This window comes from Astyanax mexicanus, chromosome 1, assembly GCF_023375975.1.
Source record: "Astyanax mexicanus isolate ESR-SI-001 chromosome 1, AstMex3_surface, whole genome shotgun sequence".
Taxonomy (NCBI): Eukaryota; Metazoa; Chordata; class Actinopteri; order Characiformes; family Acestrorhamphidae; genus Astyanax; species Astyanax mexicanus.
The window spans coordinates 121,779,771-121,791,917 of NC_064408.1; positions in this window are offsets into that span (position 1 = coordinate 121,779,771).

Here is a 12,147-nt window from a genome sequence, read left to right on the forward strand (position 1 = left end):
GGTTACCGTGCACCAAGGCCACCATCTCTAAAATCCTGACTAAATCTTCATTTTAAAAGATTATCTGGTTTGAGACACACAATACGCCCAGAAGCAAGTGGACACCCATTTATATAACTGAATTAAAGTGCTATAAAGTGCACCTACTGAACACAAAACCTATATAATCTCTATAGAAAAGCACTGGACAATAACATAGGACACTTTGGGGCTGTACACCAGCCCAAGGTCAGCATCTCTACAGTCTCTGCCTTAAGAGATTTACTGAGCACAATTCTCTAATATCCAACCACCAGATATTCAACATGGCACCTCATGGCAAAGAACTCTCTGATGATGTGAGGGATAGAATTTTTGCTCTCCACTATAAGAAGATTGCTAACATCCTGAAACTGAATTACACCATGGTAGCCAAGGTCCTACAGCGGTTTACCAGGACTGGTGGCTGAATGCAATCAAATCCTCACAAGAATGTTGCAACAAAGTCTAGTGAAAAGCCATAGACTATTCTGGTCTATTTTCATTCATAAGGCATACAGTATTATAAGGTGCATTTAGCAACACTAGTAAGGAACAGGGTAGTCGCCATGTTTCCCTTCCTAATTCAGGTGGCGAGACCTGTAAAGCTAAGCTGAATATATAAAACTGTAATTCTTAAAAAAAAAAAAAAAGGAGTTGGATATTAATTTACACAGATTTATCTCCTGAAAACTGTTTATTTGGGTGAGTAAAGCAATTCTGTACAGTAAGCTTAAATTTCCAGATTTCCACTAAGGCTAGGTGCAGCAGCATTAGAATTAGCATTAGCAGCTATCCACTAGTGCTAGCTGCTGTTAGCACTAGTAAATGCCGCCCGTTAAAACAAGCTATCCCACGTAGCTTGTTTTAACATGGTAAACACGCAGACTACAGTTCGATATGCTCACATCTGAACAGCAAATAAGCTAGTTCTTAGCGTGGTTAGCACTAGTAAATCCCGCCCGACAGCGCTACACTGAGGAACCCTGAGTGTTTCAGTAAGCCACAATAATGTTAGCTAGTGGTTCTTCTAACTTAGCTTGTTTTAACACGGTATACGCAAAGACTACAGTTCGATATACTCACCTCTGAACGGCAAAAGAGCTAGCGCTTTACACACTTAGCGGCTAATGCTAATTCTGCTCCAGCAGTGCAAGCTGGGGTTAGCAGCAGGCTACAGTTCGATAATACTTGCCTCTGAGCACTGAAAGAGCTAGCGCTTAGCGGCTAATGCTAATGCTGCTCCAGTAGTGCTGGGTATAGTTAGCAGCAGGATACAGGCCAATAATTCTCATCTATGAATGATGCAAGAGCTAGCACTTAGCGTGATTAGTGGCTAATGCTAATACTAGCGGAGTGGTTTTACTGCTCCTTAATATCAGACTGGTAGAATTCATACATAAGGAGCACTGGATTATAAGGAGCACTGATGATTTTTGGGGGGAAAATTAAATAATTTTTTTAAGTGCGCCTTAAAGTGCAAAAAATACGGTAAACTTAAGAATTAGAAACTCTATAAAAATACCTTTCGATTTTATAAGAAATATTAGATTTTCAGGTGTCCACAAACTTTTAACCATTGTACAAAAAATGAAGCAAAATTGAATAAAGAGATCAGCGATCACGACTCTACCTTAAACCCAATTACGTCGGCTTAGTAGTTCAACTCGACACCCATCACCGGTTGGTTTACGCTTTGGCCCATCAGAAGCGTGACATCGCCGATAATGAACCGCACTGCCTGAAGACGCTTCCCTCCATAAAACGAGCCCAGATGTCATGACCATAATTAAGATGTTCAAAGGAATTCATATTTCAAGGAAATTATTAAAGCAGAGATGAATTCCGAGCTGAAATAACTTACGAAGAGGAGGTTTGATGAGGAAGAGCTGAGTGATCAGAGAGACTCTGACTTCCTGTAGAGAACGTTCAGGGAAAGTCTTCATTGAAATGGAAGCTGAAGGTAGGAAGGTCACCTTACTGGACAGGTTTTTGCTGAAAATAGATTTTTCCTGAGGATCCAGGAAGGAGATGCTTATCTTAACCAATAAGAAAGCTTTCCAGGAAGGCTTTGATGTCAACCCATCACATTACGCCACATCACTTTACAGTCTAGTATACTAGACGCTTTTGCCTTCTTCTAGAGCCATTATCCGCAAATGGCGACAACATGGAACACTGGTAAACTTTTTTTAGGAGGGGTCAGCATTCATGAGTCCACCTTAAGAAGGAGACTTGGCAAAAAGAACATTAAAGCTTATCTCAACTTTGCCAGAAAACATCTTGATAATCCCCAACATGTTTGGAGTCATCAAGATGGGGTGTGAGTCCCGTTACTTCCGCCATAAAAGTAACACTCCACTTCAGAAAAAGAACATTATACCAACAGTAAAACATGGTGGTGGTAGTGTGACGGTCTGGGGCTGTTTTGCTGCTTCATGGCCAGTGTTGGGCATGTTACTTTGAAAAAGTAATTAGTTATAGTTACTAGTTACTTCTCCAAAAAAGTAACTGAGTTACTAACTGAGTTACTCCACTATAAAAGTCCCTAGTTACCAGTAAAAGTAACTATTGCGTTACTTTTGTTTTACTGGGTATGTAAAAATGCAGGGCTCAGCCCAGTTAATTATATTAGTTTATTAGCTGATCTGTTGGATCCGGTAGAAAACATACAATTTTAGGGCAGAGACCAGAGTTAAGGAACTCCTTTAAACTAAGTATAGAACTACATTCTGGCTATCCACAAAATCCAGCTTCTAGCTAACTGGTTATCTAAGTAAATTTAGTTAATTATAGCTTACAGTAATCCTGCAATCCTAAATTAATAAAAACACAGTATTCATTTGAAAATGAAATAGTTATTGGCTGATCAGGTATATTCTCAAACCTTGATCTGTGTGTTTTGATTGGGAGATGAGTCTTTTTAAGCAGCTATCAGAAACATTTAATCACAGTTTACATGGTTAGTTCTGTTACCCTTCTTTTAGAAAAATCGCTGTATATCCAGATATGTTTTACCATAAGCGCTGAAACCCGGTGCAAGAACTCAAAAACCCTTAAAAATCCTCCCCAGCGAGGCGGTGGGGGTGCTAGGGCTTCCTTACTAGCCCACCGCGCTCCGCAAAACCAGCAAGCTGATTGGCTTTTTCTCGTGAAAGAAGTTTATCCTTGAACTGGCGCCGTGATTTGTGTTAAGAGATTTTCTATTCACAGTGGACAGCGGCCTGGCGACGCCCCTGTGTATTCATATCAGCCAAACCTGACGACAGAGTGAGATTAAAGAAAATCGAGGATTGTGTAGAAGATGTAAAATCATGGATGTCGCACAACTTCCTCCTATTAAATAGTGATAAAACAGAAGTTCTCCTATTAGGCCCCAAATCTGCTAGAAATAAATTATCAGACTTAATGCTAAATCTGGCTGACTTCTCAGCCACCCCTGGTTCAGCAGCTAAAAACCTTGGAGTTATCATAGATTCAGATCTAGCATTCGATAAACACATATCTAATGTTACTAGAACAGCTTTTCTACACCTCCGTAATATTGCCAAGCTAAGAAATGCCCTATCACTGCATGACGCAGAAAAATTAGTACATGCCTTTATTACCTCAAGGCTAGATTATTGTAATGCGCTACTGTCTGGATGTTCCGGCAGTAACTTAAATAAACTTCAGCTAGTTCAAAATGCTGCAGCCAGGGTCCTTACTAAAACGAGAAAATTTGACCATATTAGTCCAGTACTATCAGCACTGCACTGGCTTCCAGTCAAATTCCGCATAGACTATAAAATTCTCCTGTTAACGTATAAAGCCCTACACGGGCTCGCTCCTGAGTATTTACAAGACCTCATCTCCTGTTATGAACCACCGCGATTACTCAGATCTCAGGGTGCTGGTTTATTAGTAGTTCCTAAAATTCAGAGGAGCTCTGCAGGAGGAAGAGCTTTCTCTTATAAAGCGCCTCAACTCTGGAATAATCTCCCCGAATATGTTCGGGACTCAGACACAGTCTCAATCTTTAAGTCTAGACTGAAAACTTGTTTAGTTTAGCTTTTGGTAATTAATGTTTTTCCCTTTAGATAAGGCTGCAGATTCAGGGGTTCATGGACAGAGGAAATTGTGGTAAACTGAGATGCTGGTGCTGCTGTTCTCCCACTGCACACGGTCACTCAGGTTTGTGGACGGTGGAGTGGGTGGATGCCAGTGTTTCAGGGAGCCTCCATGTCTATGTTACCTTCTGGCTCTCTGCCTTTAGTTAGGCTGTTTTATTTAGATCTGCCGGAGTCATTTGCCACACTCTGATAATGTTTTATATTCTCTGTTTTACATAAATCCAGTCAAAACTAATTCCATCTCTCTGCCTTCCTCCGAGTTACTGACTGCCCACCTGTCTGACCCGATACCGAGGAATGTTGGACCCTCAGGCTCTCATGTCCTCTGTCTGGCCAGACTGGAAGTTTCTGAAGTCAGCTCTTCTCCATCCACCACCACAGATCAGCTGCTCATCATCCATCTTACTCTATAAGCCATTAGTGGAGCTGCTATACACCTGAATATATAAAACCTATGTGGATGTATGAAAGACTTTTTAAAATTAATTTAAAAGCCATTTGACCAGTGGTAGGATGGTCCCCCCTTTAATGTGAGTCTTGGTCCTCCCAAGGTTTCTTCCTCCTCCTGCAGCTCTGAGGGAGTTTTAACTTGCCTCCGCGCTCACTGGGGGGTCAGTATTCTGTATTTTCTATGTTTAATGTTTTGCCTGATTCTTTGTCCTGTAATCATGTTTCTGTAAAGCTGCTTTGTGCCAACACCAGTTGTAAAAAGCGCTATACAAATAAATTTGATTTGATTTGATTTGATATTATCCTACATGAACAAACAGCTCTTACAGAAAATGCCGACTAGAAATAATTTTCCGGATTTGGCGCCCCCTCTAGTGCAGCGCCCCATGCGTCGCACTAGAGGGGGCGCCAAATCCGGAAAATTATTTCTAGTCTGCATTTTCTGTAAGAGCTGTTTGTTCATGTATGTGCTTCACATCAAGCTGAAACGAACTTGGGTTCTGCAGCAGGACAATGACTCAAAACACACAAACAAGTTCACCTCTGAATGGCTGAAGTGGCCTAGTCAAAGTCCTGATCTGAATCCTATTGTGATGGTGTGGCATGACCTTAAAAAGGTGGTTTATTTTTAATTCTGTAAAGAAAAGTGGGGACAAGATTCCTGGTTGCAAGTTACCGTAAAATCTTGATTTATGTTGTTGCTGCTTAAGGTGGAACAACCAGTTATTAGGTTTGATCTGAAACATTAAAGACTGAGAAAATGCAACAAAACAAAGAGAAATCCTGAAGGGTGAGTCCTAGTAGAAGCTAGAAGAAGGTAGAAGCCTCTAATATACTGGACGGGGATGTGATGTGACATGATGTGATTGGTTGGGATCAAAGCCTTCCTGGAAAGCTTTATTATTGGTTAAGAAGATAAGCATCTCTTCCCTGGATCCTCAGGAAAAAGCTATTTTCAGCAAAAACCTGTCCAGTGAGGTGACCTTCCTACCTTCAGCTTCCATTTCAATAAAGACTTTCCCTGAACGTTCTCTACAGGAAGTCAGAGTCTCCCTGATCACACAGCCCCCAAAAGGAAAGCAGTATCTGGAAAAGCTGAGATCGAAAGAACTGATGGAAAAGCTGTATTTATACAGAGGTGCTAATATGGCATCATTAAAAAAAAATCACTCAGAACTCTAAGATATGTTGGTACCATTACGACATCATGTTAAACCGGCCTGCACTCTTGATTACTTTGGTGCCATCATGATATCATATATTTAACCACTACAAGCTCTTGATTTATGTTGCTGCCATCATAATGTATTAATCCAGTCAGCACTCTCTGTTACATCAGTGCAATTATGACATAAACCACTCAGAGCTCTTTGTTATATTGGTGCAATTGTCATATCATCATAAACCAATCAAAAGTCTTGATTATGATGGTGACATTATGAGGTCTTGGTTACTTTGGGCTTTTTTTGACATCATAATAAACCACACAATACGTTTGATTGTGTTGGTGTGATTATGATGTCATAATAAACCACTCAGAGCTCTTAGTCATATTGGTGCAATTGTCATATCATCATAAACCATTCAAAAGTCTTGATTATGGTGGTGCCATTATGACGTCTTGGTTACTTTAGGCTTTTTTTGACATCATAACAAACCACACAATACTCTTGATTGTGTTGGTGCCACTTTGATGTCATAATAAACCACTCAGAGCTCTTAGTTATATTGGTGAAATTGTTATATTATCATTAACCTTTCAAAAGTCTTGATTATGGTGGTGCCATTATGAGGTCTTGATTACTTTGGGCTTTTTTTGACATCATAATAAACCACACAATACGTTTGATTGTGTTGGTGCGATTATGATGTCATAATAAACCACTCAGAGCTCTTAGTTATATTGGTGCAATTGATATATCATAATAAACCATTCAAAAGTCTTGATTATGGTGGTGCCATTATGACATCTTGGTTACTTTGGGCTTTTTTGACATCATAATAAACCACACAATACTCTTGATTGGGTTGGTGCCATTATGATGTCATAATAAACCACTCAGAACTCTTAATTAGGTTGGTGCCATTATGATGTCATAATAAACCACTCAACATTTATTAGCATTAGGTTCATTACGCGGCACGGTGCATTGCATAATCCTAAAGTTTTACTGGCCCATTTGCAAACTCCGAATATTGCATCACACAGAGCAAACGCTATCACACACGTCATCTCTCTCTCTCTTTTTCTCTCTCTCTTTCTCTCTGAGTGTTTTTCCTGCAGGCAGGAATTTCTCAGGATGGTGTTTTGCGTTCCTCTTTGAAGTTGGGTTCGGGCAGCCGGCGGTGAGAGTGAACATAATGCATGAATCACTCTCTGTCACACGGCAGAGAAATTTCAAATATACACTCCACCTCACCCTCATAAACTCTGCACCCCGACACCAGCCTCCCGTACATACAGAACAGCACAGAAAGAAAAACTTTAATAAAATACTGATACTATATCAGATATGCTCACGTCGCTAACAATGAATAGAAGCTACACTATATTTGTGGGGACACTTTCTAATTAATGCATTCAGCTGATTGCTGCATAAGATGCACCAATGGCTGACATAGATGTGCAAATGCCACAAACAAATCGTCTAGAACCAAATTACATCAACACTAATTATCAGTTAAAAGTCTGAACACATTCATAATTTTAAAATCTTCTGCATTATAGACTAATATTGAAGTAATCCAAGCTACGAAAGGTTATTTTCTTGAATTTCTTCTCTCTTAATGATGTTTGAGAGCATCAGTTGAGTTGTTATACAGTAAATAGCTCTATTTGAGTAATGTTTTAATCCATATTAAAGCAAGAACTAAGTAAAGTTTCTTTGCTCAACGAAAAAATGACTAAGAAAAAAATAAAGGTCAGTCAATCTGAAAGTCAATTTCAAGAACTTTGAAACGATCCCTAATTGCAGTCGCAAAAAAGAGCATCAAAAACATTATGATGAAATTGGCTCTCATCAGGACTGCCATAAGAATGGAAGACCAAAGGTTGCACAGGATAGGTCCATCAGAGTTACCAGTCCGAGTTACCAGAAAATGAACATAAATCATCTAAACTACAGTAATAAGGTGTTTATAGTACTTTTTAATAAAGAAAATATATATATATTTTAGTTTCTTAGATCACTTGTAGCCATCTAATCTTGATTCTTACAGTCCTTTATTTTGAGTGTTCCTTTGAAAAATCGCATGTTCTCCTCCACCAGTCTTACACACTGCTTTTGGATAACTTTATGCTTTACACTCCTGGTGCAAAAATTCAAGCAGTTCATCTTGGTTTGATGGCTTGTGATTATCTTTATCTTTTTCCAGAGTCAATTAAAATTATAGTATATACTTGTTTGAGGGGAGATGAAATCAACATGGGGTGCTGGAATAAAGAATGCATGATAAATTGGATTGTATGATCGAAATGTCTCAATGTTGGATTGAAATGTCTCAGCTTGGTTGTGAGGGTTTTGGAATTTGAACTTGATGTGTCTGTGTATATATATTGTGTTCTATTGCTTTTATACAACAGTTTTTTTTACAGAATGAATTAAGTAACTAAATCAAAGAACTTTAAGAAATTCAGAATGAATCTGCTTTAATATGCACCGTGCCTTCCGCCAAAAAGTAGTTCCACCACAACTGTAACAGAACTGAAACTTAACTACAAAACAGTGTATGATTCATACAGACTAACACCACGAAAGTTAGCTTGAAATCTAAATTGGGAATAAGTGAAGATGGTAATGTTAGGAGCGTGAAATAACGCTGATACTCTCCTCTCCTGCTCTGTGGAGTCGTCTTCAGGTGAACGCTGCGCATCTTTTGAGCATTTCTGCTTGTTTTTGCTGGGTGGTGTTGGTTTTAGCTAGCCGGCTGGAGTGTGGTTAGGTTAGCGTAGCTTGCTTTAGCTCAGAATTAGCTTAGCGTAGCTTAGCCTAACCTGGCTGGTTAACATTCTGGCTGTCAGAATTAGCCGAGCAATTTTCTTTCCCTTTTTTCCACAAAAGACGAGCCAGTGCTGCGGGCGAGCTTGCCGCAGCTGAGCGCTAGCCTGTGCTAAGCTAACGCTGCTGCGGGTGTCCTGCGTGTATTCTGCAACGCGTCGGCAGAGTGTTACAAGTTTAGTGTGAGAAGGCCGTGATGTTATCGCATATATCAGCACGGCTAGAACACTTCTCAACCAATCAGATTGTGAGGTCGGAACTAACTGTTGTGTATATATATATATATATATATATATTAAAGTTGTAGTGGGTAGAGTCAGAGCTTTAGCCTCTCGCTGGTGTTATGTGGGTTTAATGCTTGTACATCTCAATAAGATCTGCTCTCGCCAGAAAGCAAACAAACATTAAGCAACAGGCCATCAGGTAGATTAAACAGTGGAACAGCCTCTCTCTCCAGCAGATGTGCAGAATCCATCTGTTGTGACAAGCTGTACGGCTAATTAAGGACGCTGTGATGTTGACTGAATTTCAATGACTGTTTCAGGGGTAGCCAAGTCCTCACCACCACCACTACCAGATTAAAACACACAGCATCAGCGGTTTCACTCTTTATGTACAGGCTACTGAAACTCTGGGCAGCTAATGGCATTTTTACACTGCTTCCCCAAAGAATGAGTCGGTACCCAGAACCGATTCTGGGCTTTTTTTCTGTGATTTTTTTAAATTTGCTTTTACAGACAAAAACTCAGAAAATCAATGTCCAATTGTGTGTAGATACACCTTTTAAATGGAGTCCTATTAACTTAATTCTAAGGTTTCTAAGGCTGGTAACTCTGATTAACGTATCCTGTGCAACAGAGGTAACACTTGCTCTTATAAGTGCATTTGCACTGTCCTGATGAGTGCCAGTTTTATCATTTTAACATTTGTTTTCCTCTCAATTTAGTCAGGCCAAATGTCCTACCCATTCAGCTGCTAGTCATCATCTCACAAAAGCCTTGTGCTGATCAACATCACCAATTGTCCTCTTTTAGGGCTCCAGGAGCTGATGGCAAGCTGTATGACTGGGATTCAAACCAGCAAACCACAATGCTCAGCACTTTAAACCCTTGGACCATCCAGAGGCTTATTTTAATTAACTACACTTGCTTAGTAAGTACTTTCGCATTGTTCTGATGAGAGCCAGTTTCATCATAATTTTTTTTTTCTTCTTCTAATTGAGCTTGGCCAATTGTCCTGCCCATTCAGCTGCTAGTCATCAGCTCACAAATGCTTTGTCCTGTCCTCTCTGAGGGCTCTGGCAGCTGATGGCAAGCTGCATGACTGGGATTGGAAGAAGCAAACCACAATGTTCAGCACTTAAGACCATTGCACCACCCAGAGCCCGATCTTAACTAACAACAACAATATATACAATATTAATAACTCTTGCTCTTATAAGTACATTCACACTGCCCTGATGAGAGCCAGTTTCATCATAATTTTTTTTTCTTCTAATTGAGCTTGGCCAATTGTCCTACTAATTCTGCTGCTAGTCATCAGCTTACAAAGAGCTTGTACTGTCCTCTCTCAGGGCTCCGGCGGTTGATTGCAAGCTGCACGACCAGGATTCGAACCAGTGATCTCCCAATCATACTGGCAGCACTTTAGACCACTGGATCACCAGGATCCCGATCTTAATTAACCACAATGTACTGTACATTAACAACACTTGCCCTTATAAGTACATTCGCACTGTCCTTATGAGAGCCAGTTTCATCATAACGTTTTTTTTTTTCTTCTAATTGAGCTTGGCAATTGTCCTACCCATTCTGCTGCTAGTCATCACCTTACAAACGGCTTGTGCTGTCCTCTCTCAGGGCTCCAGCAGCTGATGGCAAGCTGCATGACCAGGATTTAAATCAGCAAACCACAATGCTCAGCACTTTAGACTATTGGACCACCCAGAGCCCAATCTTAATTAACCACAATATACCTTATATTAACCACACTTGCTCTTATAAGTACTTTTGCACTGTCCTGATGAGAGCCAGTTTCATTATTTCAACGTTTTTTTGACCCAATTTAGCTAGACCGATTTTCCTACCCATCATTCAGCTGCTAGTCATCACAAACACCTTGTTCTGTCCTCTTTCTGGGTTCCGGCAGCTGATGACCGATGAAGCTGCATGACCGGGATTTGAAGAAGTGAAACACAATGTTCAGCACTTTAGACCATTGTACCATCTAGATCCCAATCTTAATTAACAACAATATATACAGTATTAACAACTCTTGCTCTTATAAGTACATTCACACTGTCCTGATGAGAGCCAGTTTCATCATAACAATTTTTTTTTTCATTTTTTCCCAATTTAGCTGCTACTCAGTTGCTATTCAGCTGTATATCTCCTCCCATCACAAGTGATGCCGCAAGACAAGGACGGTGAAGACTCGCACACGCCTCCTCCGATACACGAGAAGTCAGACTCTGCCTTCTTTTTTGAACTGCTGCTGATGCTAATGTTGCATTACCGAGTAGCATCACAGCGCTAACGCTTGAAGGAAAGTGCAGCGACTCGATTCTGATACTTCAGCTCACAGACGCAGCCTTGTGCTGATCCACATCACCCTAGGAGTGATGAGGGGAAAGAAAGAGCGCCATCTACTGTACCCACCCAGAGAGAACAAGGTCAGTTGTGCTCTCTCAGAGCTCCGGCAGCTGATGGCAAGCTGTATGACTGGGATTCGAACCAGCAATCTTAATCTCCTGATCATAGTGGCAGCGTTTTAGATCGCTTGGACCACTTGGCTTGCTTATATTTATGCACTATCAATATACTATGTGAATGTACTTATTAGGGTTAGTTCTGATCCTCATATTGAGTAATGATGAGACTTTGGCTCGCTGCTAATGACCTAACTAGATATGATGTCCCAGCAAATAATTGTTTGGTTAAAATTTGTATAAACATTTTCTAAACTTTAAAAAACACATTAACTGTGGTTATTTCTGTCTCTGCAGCACCCTCTCAGGTTCAACTGTGCTATAGGCGAGGATGATGTTTCCATGTACTTTGGTACCCAGACACATCATCACTATATGCAAATCAGACAATCAATAATACTTCCCACTATCAGAGGCACACTGCTGCTGCTGCAGCTCAGCCAATCAAATCTTCTCCCTCCCTGGCCTCTAAACCCATACATCACCCAGTGCCTCTTTCCAAACTTCTCCTCTCATTTTTTAGCCTTTTTCAAATGTTTTTGTTTTTTAGATACAATCCGGGTTAGCACCCAAACATCCCTTTCAGACAGCTTCCTCTTACAGTGTCCACAGTTAATCCTGTTGGATGTGGTTGGTCCTTCTTGTTGGTATGCTGACATTACCCTGGATACTGTGGCTCTTGATGCATCACAAAGACTTGCTGTCTTGGTCACAGATGCGCCAGCAAGACGTGCACCAACAATTTGTCCTCTTTTAAACTCTGGTATGTCACCCATAATGTTGTGTGCATTGCAATATTTAGAGCAGAACTGTGCTCTTACCCTGCTAATTGAACCTTCACACTCTGCTCTTACTGGTGCAA